We start from the raw sequence: 10,938 nt of genomic DNA, 5'->3' as shown, positions 1-10,938 counted from the left end.
TCATCTGATGGTTTCCCTCCCAATTCCTACAATACCTGCTCCTACTACTTTTCCATCAGCTCAATTTGCTCTAGCCACATTGATTGCCTTATCTTTCCTTTGAAAAGACAGATGAAATATCTTCCTCAGGGCTGCTCCTCTATTTTCTCAGTTTAGGATTCTATTCTTATGGCAGGAATAAAACTCTTATCTTTATTAAGTGGCTGAATTACCTTCCTCTCAAAATGGTCTATATGTCAATGGTATTTTAATTAATAAGAAGCTTTCCTCAGTCGAAATAATTCCTCTCTCCTATCTTACACTGATTTTGACTTTTAATCTATGACTTTTTTTTAGTATTTAACATATTATATACTTAAATGTCTATTTTTATTTTCTGGCTCCTGGCTAGAATGTAAATTCCACGAGGATAGGGACATTTGCCTAATTGGCTTCCTAACAATATCTCTGGCCTGAAGAAATGCCTGCACACATTAGAAGCTCAATTAATATGTATTGAATGAACTGTTTTTGTGGTTTCTGTACTTGAATTACTTCTCAATCTGTCAATCTCACAGGTTTAATTTCAGGCATACCTCAGCAATATGGTAGGTTTGGGTACAGACCACCACAATAAAGTGAATACCACAATAAAGCAAGTAACACTATTTTGTTTTCTTATTTATATAAAAGTCGTATTTACACTATACTGTAGGGCATTAAATGTGAAATAGGATTAGCTCTAAAAAAAGTTTCCATACCTTAATTTTAAAATATTTTATTGCTAAAAATATACTAACCATCATCAGAACTTCACAGTTTAATCTTTTTTTTCTGGTGGAGTGTCATGACCCACTGATGGCTGCTGACTGATGAGGGTGGTAGTTGCTAAAGGTTGGGATGGTTGTGGCAATTTCTTCAAATAAAATGACAATGAACTTTGCCACAATTAACTTTTCTTTCACAAAAGATTTCTCTGCAAATTGTGATGCTCTTTCGTAACATTTTACCTACATTAGACTTCTTTCAAAATTAGAGTCAACCAATAGAGTGTCTGCTGCTATTTTATCATGTAATTATATGTAATATTCTGCACCTGGAGTAGATTGCATTTCAAGAAAACAATTTCTTTGCTTATCCATAAGAAGCAACTCCTCATCCATTCAAGATTTATTTTGGGATTAAAGCAACTCAGACAAATTTTCAAGTTTCAAGTCTAATGTTAACTCTCTAGCTATTCCTACCTACTATATCTGATTCAATTTATTTCCACTGAAATTTTGAATCTTCAAAGTCATCTGTGAGGGTTGGAATCAACTTCTCTTAAACTCCTTTTAATGTTAAAAATTTATTCTCCTTCCACGAATCATGAATGTTCTTTTTTTTTTTTTTTTAATGAAATTTATATTGCCTTTTTAAACTCAGATGTGACCTTTCTACACATGCCTTTTCTGTTACTTTTACTGGACCTGTGGTTGGCGCTGGGTCTGGTGTATATTCAGGAGACCTGAATTTCTGGACTGTCCATGTGATAGCCAGGTCTGAGCCTCAGCACACTTGCAAGTCCTACTCTCTGGTTTATTGGACTTACCCTGGTCATCTAACAGGGAGCTGAAGGAGGTCAGCCACCACACCAGGGAGCCCAGAGTGCCTACAACTGCAAGCAGGAGAATTGCACCCATCATCCATGTGGAATCTAAGCCCCCTCTTGATATAGAGGTAGAGTGGACACAACCACCCCAGGGTCCACAGGATGGAGGAATAGAGTATGGATTAGAGTGGACTTACTGATATTGTACTATGAAACTATTGTGATTAGTAATGGAAGAAATTGTAGCATTGATGTGGAGAAAGTAGCTACGGTAGCTGCTGAGGGTAGGGAGAGGGAAGAAGAAATATGATGTGGAGTCATTTTCAGGACATGGAGTTGTCCTGGGTGGTACTGCAGGGACAGATGCTGGACATTGTCCTGCCATGGCCCACAGGGTGGACTGGGGAAGAGTGTAAACTACAATGTAAACCACTATCCATGTGGTGCAGCAGTGCTCCAACATGTATTCACCAAATGCAATGAATGTCCCACGATGATGGAAGAGGCTGTTAATGTGGAACAAGTGGGGTGAGAGGGGTGGGGGGTATATGAGGACTTCATATTTTTTTAATGTAACATTTAAAAAAAATAAAGGGGTAAAAAGAAAAACAAACAAACAAAAAGTAGCCTTAAAATTGTAAGATTCCTGTATACCCTACTTCCCAGCTCCCTCCTCCCACATCAACAACCTCTTTCATTAGTGTGGCACATTCATTGCACTTGATGAATACATTTTGGAGCACTGCTACACAGCATGGACTATAGTTTACATTTTAGTTTACACTCCCCCCAGTCCACTCAGTGGGTTACAGCAGAATATATAATGAAAGTTCTTAATGACATCTATAATGTTGAATATTTTCTGAATTGTTTTCAATTTAATTTGCCCAGACCTATTTGTGGAAGCACAGTTTATGGCAGATATAGCACTACAAAATATATTTCTTAAAAAATGCAATTTCAAAATTAAAAAAAATTACTCTTTGTTCCATTGGCTGCAAAATACGTGGTGTGTTAGCGGGTTTGAAAATAACATAAATCCTATTGTACACCTCCATTAGAATTCTTAGGGGACCAGGTGAATTGTCAATGAGCACTAATATTTTGAAAGGAACCTTTTTTTTTTTTTTAACTATAGGTCTTAACAGGAGGATTTACATATTCAGCAAACCATATGCCAACATACTCTCTGTCATCCATGCTTTCCTGTTCCATTTATGGAATACAGGCAGAGCAGATTTAACATAATTCTTAAAGACCCTCCAATTTTTAGAATAGTAAATGAGCATTGATTTCAAATTAAAGTCATCAATTGCTTTAACCCCTAATAAGAGAATCAACCTGTCCTATGAAGTTTTATTTTACTTTATTTAAATACTGAGTTTATTTCACATTTATATTTTTGTCTCCCACCATTTCCATTTGTCTTACTATTGTTAGCTACTACGACCTATCATAATGTTCTATACAGACTTAAAACCAATCAAAGGATGGAGTTCCCTTTTTAAAAATAATCATGCATTTGGACAATACATTCTTTTTTTCTAAAATTACTTTCTGGTGTTTTATATATATTTTTTAAAAATGTGTTCAGCAACCGGAAAACATTAAGAAAGAGCTAATGAATTCCACCAACTTCTTTTGAGATGAGGAGAGAAATTAAGTAATTTTCTTAAAGTCATTAAGTGAATTATTGGCAAAGCATGAACAGAATCCCTAGTCTCAGAACACCTCATACACTGAGTGTCTACTTTTTATTTATTTATTTTTAGTTTTTAAAGACGCTTTAGATTACATAGATACTACGTTAAAAATATAGTAGATTCCCACATGATCCACTTTCCCACAACAACAACTTTCATTAGTGTGATACTTTTCAAAAAATTAATGAACACACACTAAAGTATTGCTACTAACTGTGGACTATAGTTTACATTACAGTTTATACTCTATCCTGTTCAATTTTATATGTTGTGACAAAATATGTAATGACTTATATCTGTCATTGCAATGTCATGTAGAACAATTCTAATGTCCCCAAAATGTCCCAATGTTATACCTATTCTTCCCTTTCTCTTCCCTCTGGTGGCCATTGCCTTTATATCAATGTTAAAATGTCTTCCATTGCCAGAATAAAAATAAGTCTGTATTCTTGGCAAAGGATTCTGTACATCATTTATCAGACATGGTAAGGAAATTCTCACTCTGTATTTTTAAAAGGACAGCCAGATAACAACTGTTACAGAAATGACAGAAAATGTTAACGAATTGTTTAAACTATTTTCTTAACGAGACTTCCTCCACTTCCAGAGATCTTGTAAGACCTCCTGCTCAATCAACTGAATGCAGTTCTTCACATAATTGATGAATTTGGCTTCCACTTTATGATGAGAACCAGTTTTTCTAAACTTGTTTGCATTTTTGTTTTAATGTCTTCTGTAGAACGAGGTCCTATCAGTGTTTCATATATGTATATATATACATATATGCATATATACATACACACATACATATTTTATATTTTAAAAAGCTTTAGATTACATAAATGTTACAGAAAAATATAGAGGATTCCCATATGTCCCACCCTCTTACCTCCCACATTTTCCCAAATTAAAAACATCCTTCATTAGTGTGGTACATTTGTTACAATTGTTAAAAACACATCGAAGCATTGTTACTAACTGTGAACTATTGTTTAAATTATAGGTTTTTTTAAATAAAACTTCTTCCATAGTTAGAATAATAATGTCTATAATAGAATAATAATGAGTCTAATGTAGTCCATTTTTCATTCCCCAATGCTGAGGATTTTGGAAGGGTGTTGCCCACACTGTTTCTAATTGAGAAGGATCTTAGATCCCCATGTATTTCCTGTTTACTCAGTTTTGCCGCATTGACATCCTGGATATTTTCACCATTGTGCCTAAGAAGTTGGTTGAGCAGTGGGTGGGCCAAAAGGCTAAATACTTTGAAGTGTTCACTTCCCAGAACTTCCCCTACTTGACCTTGATAGGGTCTCACTTCCTCCTCCTGGGACACAGGCCCTTTGATTGCTATACAGCAATCTAAAAGCTTTTACAATACTATATCCTTATGAGCTGCAAAGCCTGTATGTTGATAGTGGTCGCAGCCTGGTAAGAGAGTCCATAGATGGATTCTTTCCCACCCCAGTCATTATTCAGTTCCCTTTCTATGCCTTTCAGGAAATCAGCCACTTTTGCTGAGAGGTCCTTGCCCTTCTGGAGTTCCCCTGTAAAGACATATGAGCCTATGAAATGATCATGTATGTCTGCTGCATTATGATGCTTCTTATCCATTTCTCTGTCATGTCTGCCTCTTATGCTAGGATTGTCATCACCGTTTATAGGATGAGTGAGCTGGAGGGGAGGTGGTAGTCCATGGCTACCTGTTCCTCACACATGACAGCTGTCTGCCCATTCTATGGGGTTGCCTTGTACACTTACATGCTGCTTCACTCTTACCACACTCTTGAGCAGGACAAATAAGTGTCTACCTTTTACACCATTCTCATTCCCATGCTTAACTCATTCATCTAGAGCTTCAAGAACAAGGATGTCACAGGGTCACTTGTAGGATCAGCGGAGGTGGTTTTTAAAATGAAAGGTAAATGCTTTTTAAGGAAACTACCTCTAATTCTAAAGACTTAAAAATAAGGAAGTGATAATAATCCTAGTGTAAGACCCAGGACTTGGTCTTCATCTTTGGAGTGAAATATTCTCTGCCAAGAAAATTATCTATTCACCTATAGGGCACAACCTGGGAAATTATTTAGAATTGGAAAGCTGACTGGAATTTTCATGGTTTGGCCATTTTGTGAAAGTATGAAGGTTCTGAATCATTGAGAGCTTTGGATGGTTTGGGAATAAAATTGGGGATTCAGTATTAACACATCTGCTTTTGACAAAGTGTGCACTCTACTGCAAATCACACAATGATCTCTTACACTTTATATTGGCTATACCTAAGTATGCAAAGGGGAATGCTGATTTCAGGTATTCCTCTGATTTCTCACCATTCTTTCTTCTTAGACATGCTGCAACCTGCCCATTCAATGAAATCCACTTGTCAAATAATATTTTCATTTCATTGAAATATTAATTCACTGTCTAATTATTCTACAAGTTATATTTTGGTCTTTGATAGACACACTTATTTCACTCACACTTGTAATGGCATCATTATTGTTGAAAAATGTTGATTTGAGTTATTTAATTAATCAACTCTAAAGAATTTAGTCAATCTTGTTTGTAGGAAATATAGAACAGTTCAAATTTTGGAGGAGGCTACATAAAGATGTATATAAATTTTCTGTAATTTGTTGCTGAAAGTATCCCAGAATGATGTTAAACATGGATGATCATTTCCTTTCCATCATTGTCCCTGAACTCTTATTGATATCCTTTAAAAAGAACAACAGGGCACATTAAAATCACATCATACCACTATATTTTTATTTCTGGTGGTTTGATATGTTTCTCTTTAGAATATATATTTTATTAGAAAATTGCACATTTACAGAAAAATCATGCCGAAAACACAGAGTTCCCATATACTCCTCTACTATTAATGCCTTATATTAGTGTGATGTATTTATCACAAATGATGAACTAATATTATAATTGCACTATTAATTATATTCAATGGTTAACATTAGGGTAGCCTCTTTGTGTTTTACAATTTCTATGTTGTTTCTTTTATAAAAAATTGTTGCCTAATAACATATATACTAACTAAAATTTTCCGTTTTAAAAATTTAAATATATTCAGTGCTATTAAATACATATACGATGTTGTACTACAGTCATCACCATCCATTAACAAAAATTTCCATAACCCTAAAGAGAAAATCTGTGTAATATTAGCATTAACATATGATTCTCTGCCACCGTGATGGTTCCTGGCTGCCTATATCGTAGTTTCTGACTCTATGAATTTGCTTGTTCTTATTATTCCATATAAGTGAGTTCATAAAATGGTCCTTTTGAGTTGAGCTAATTTCACTCAACATGATAGATGATGGATTCAAGTTTCATTTGTGTTGTATATCATTAGAACTTTATTTTTATGACTGAATAATATTCTGTTTTTTATATATACCACATTTTGCTCTTCAGTTCAATGGCTGATGAACACTTGGGTTTTTGCTTCCATATTTTGGCAATTGTGAACAATGCAACTATGAGCTTTGGAGTGCAAATATCTCTTTGAGCACTTGCTATCTCTTCTCTTTGTTTCTATGTCTATATTTGGGATTCCTGGTTAATATAGGAATGCTATACTTAACTTTTTGAAGAACTGCCAAAGTGTCTTCCTCAGCAGCTGCACCATTTTATATTCCGACCAAAAATGAATGTGTTCCTATTTCTTCATATGCTTTCCAACATTTGTAATTTTCCATTTTTAAATATTAGCTATACTAATGGGTGTGAACAATGATCTCATTGTGGTTTTGAATTGTATTTCCCTAATGGATAATGATGTTGAACACCTTTTCATCTTGTATTTGGCCTTTTTATATTGTCTTTTTTAAATAAAATTATCTTTATTTTGAATACATTTATAGATTACAGAAAAATTACCTCAAAATATAGGGTCACAGTGTGAAGCAGCTGTGGCTCAATTAGTTGGGTTCCTGTCTGCCATGTGGGGGGCCCTGGGTTCGAGTCCCAGGGCCTCCCTCTGAAGGCAAGCTGGCCCATGTGGTGCAGAGAACTGACAGCCCATGCACCCCAGAGAGCTGATGGCCCTTGCACCAAGTAGAGCTGGTGCAGCAAGATGAAGCAGCAAAGGGAGACAAGCAGATACAGAAAAAATGGACAATGGACACAGAGAAGAGACAGCAAAGAATGGAACAAGCCACAAAGGGGGGTGGGTGGTGTAATAAATAAATAAATCTTAAAAAATATGTATATAGGGTCACAGTAAAGTCACATATACTATGTAGGGGACTCCCATACATCCAGCATCAAACTTTTTTCCCCCTTTCCCAGCAATGATCCTTTTACATGTGGATGTTACATTTCTACAGCTCATGCACAGACATGGAAACATAGCTACCAACCATGGTTCCATTAAGTTTTACATTATGGTTTATATTCTAGACTGTACACTTTTCTAGATTTTTTATTACACTGTGGTTTATATTATGGTTTACATTTTAGACTATACACTTTGATAAATTTTTGGTGGAATTTAATATGATCTATATCCATCATTGAATGATTTTGTGGAACACTTCCATTACCCCACAGTTACCCCCACTTCCACCTATTCTATTCCTCTCTGTTCCTCCTCTCGGGGACCACAATGACAACTAAGTTTCATCGCTAGCAGAAAAAGATTCATAGATACCTGCAACAATGCTGGTGGCTTGACACATTAGTCTGTCCTCCCCCATTGAGAGCCACCCATGCTCTCAGGATACACACTTTCCTCTGTTTGAGAACACCAGACCTCCCAAGGATGTTGGTACAACATCTTCCTGCTCATTGTATGGGTCTCCACCCACTTACATAACACAGTATAACAAGATGAGCACTCACACACTCTCTAGAAGCCTGCCCCAAGTGCACCCTGTGCCAAATAATCTACATCAAACACCTTAAACAATTAAACCTTCCTTATTATATTTTCTTAAGAGTTTTCATAGTTTCTTATAGTTCCAACCATGTATCTGACAATCTCCTGTATTCACCTGCTCCCCCCAAAACTTTTTTTGAATACAGAATAAAAATTTTTAAAAAAATACGTAGACACTTAGGGAAGAATGGAAGAGATTGCTTTGGCACTGTACATACAGGGCAACAACTATTACAGTGATGAAATGTAAAACATAAAATAAAAAGTTTTATGATATTTTTCATTTTTAATGCCCCAATTTGTTTTTTACTTTATTTTAGTTTTTCTAAATAATTATGTATTATATTTCTAATCTGTGAACCTATCACTACTATTTCATTTTCCTGCTGGTTGAATTTGGCAATATATTAGGTTTCATTTTTGAAGAAGTTTTAGATCACAGAGGGTTTCAGCTATGGTGGGGGGGAGCACACTTGTGGGGTGTCATTAACAGGTGATTCATGGGTGGGAGGTAGTTTTCCAGGGCATGTATATAGGGTATATTCATATGCTTGGATATTTTTGGGGTACTGTCATAGGAGTTAGGGTTACACACAATTGAGGGCATGCTGAGTTCCTAGCCAGGGGAGCTCTATTGCATTCCCCAACAGAAGACTAACAATCTCCCTAGTGCAAGAGCAAAGACCAGTGAAGAAGAATGGTCCAGTGATGGGCCCTTGATACTTATAAGCCTGTGTGCTTGAAATTTCAGGTAGGCATAGAGCTGCAATGTGCCTAAGAGTTAATTCCTGATAGCCTCCCTGTTGCTCAAATGTGACCATTCTTTAAGCCAAACTCAGCATGTAAATGCATTCCATTTACCCCAGCATGGGACATGACTTCCAAGGGTGAGCGTCCTTGGCACCAAAGTATTACTACCAATCACCAGCTGGTAATACAACTAGAAAAATATCTTGAATAAAAGGGAGCAATGGTAAATACAAATGAGTTTATAAGACTAAGAGACTTCAAAATCAGTTGGTTGTTCATCAGATGGGTCACGCTTATGTACATCTCAGCAGCATCCCTGAGATACCCAAAGTAGATACAACCTCAGGTACTGGTGCTCCTGAGGGATGTGGATACACACAAGTTCTATGGTCATGGCAGATCACTCTGGAGTTCAGTGCCTTGCCAGTGGGCCCTAGTTTGAAGTTTGTGCTCATGAGCGATGGAGTTGAACTCAGATGTGACCTACATATGCCTCTTCTGTCACTTTTACTGATCCTATGGTTGGCATGTGGTCATGAGGCTTGGACCTCTGGATTGTCCATGTGCCAGCTGGGCACTGAGCCTCAACAGAGTTGCAACTCCTACTCTCCAGTTCATTGGACTTACCCAGATCAGTTAACAGGGAAGCAAGGCTGGTCAACCACCATACCAGGGAACCAAGAGATTCTACAAGAGCAAGCAGGAGAATCGCATCTATCAGCCAATTTAGAGGTGTAGTATATTTTATATCCTGCCATAGCCCACTGGATGGACTGGGGGAGAGTGTAGAATACAGTGTAAACTGTAGTCCACACAGTGTAGCAGTGCTCCAAAATGTATTCCCCAAATGCAATCAATATGCCATGCTGATGAAAGAGCTTGTTGATGCTGGAGGAGTGGGAGTGGTAGGGAGTGGGGTGTATGGAAAACTCTTATATTTTTAATTTATCATTTTGTCTGACCTATGTATCTTTAAAAAAATAAAGGACAATAAAAAATAGGGGATTTCCACATACTCTACCCCAACCCTCCCACATTTTCCCTTATTAGTAAGGTCTTACATCCTGGGATACATTTGTTAAAATTTTTAAGGCAATATGGAAGGATTGTTACTACCCATAATCTAAAATGTACATTTTGGTTAACACTTTGAACTTACAATATTATAAGTTTTTACAAAATGTATAATAGGCTATATCTGTCTTTTCAATTATCACGCAGAACAATTACAATGATCTAAATATACCCTATATTCTACCTATTCCTCCCCCACCTTTCCCACAGAACCTCTGGTAGCCACTATCTTTATATCAATAGTAAAAGTCTTCTGTTACTACAAAAATAAGATCTACTTTTTTCCATGGTTTCAGTGCTCCCTCTTGTTTGTTCATTCATTAATCCTGAGGATTTGGAAATGATCTTCTTTAGGGAGATGTTTTTCCAATTCTTTTGCCCATTATTAAATTGGGTTGTTTGTCTTTTTGTTGTGGAATTGAAACAATTCTTTATATATTCTGGATTTTTATTCTTCATCAGTATGTGGCTTTCAAATACATTCTTTCATTGGGTAAATTTTCTTTTGACTCTAATGATAAAGTCCTTTGTTAAACAACTGCTTTTAATTTTGATGAAGTCCCATTTATCTGCTTTTTTGTTTCTTGCTCAGGCTTTGTGTATAATATCTACAAAAACATTGCTTAACACTAGGTCCTGAAAAGGCTTCCCTAAATTTTCCTTTAGAATTTTATAGTTCTTTTTTTTTATATTTAGGTCTTTGATCAATTTTGTATTTGATTTTTTATAGATTGTGAGTTAGGAATCCCACCATCATTCTTTACATTTGAACATCCAATCTACCCAGCAGTATTTTATGAAAAGACTATTCTTTTTTTAATGAGTGGCTTTGGCAAGTGTGGCAAAAATAAGTTGACCATAGATTTGAGGGTTTATTTCTGAACTCTCAATTTAATTACATTTTTCTACATGTCTGACTTTGTGCAAATACCATGCTTGTTTGA

This window comes from Dasypus novemcinctus, chromosome 16 (genome assembly GCF_030445035.2).
Source record: "Dasypus novemcinctus isolate mDasNov1 chromosome 16, mDasNov1.1.hap2, whole genome shotgun sequence".
NCBI classification, from domain to species: Eukaryota; Metazoa; Chordata; class Mammalia; order Cingulata; family Dasypodidae; genus Dasypus; species Dasypus novemcinctus.
This window is presented reverse-complemented; position numbering follows the sequence as displayed.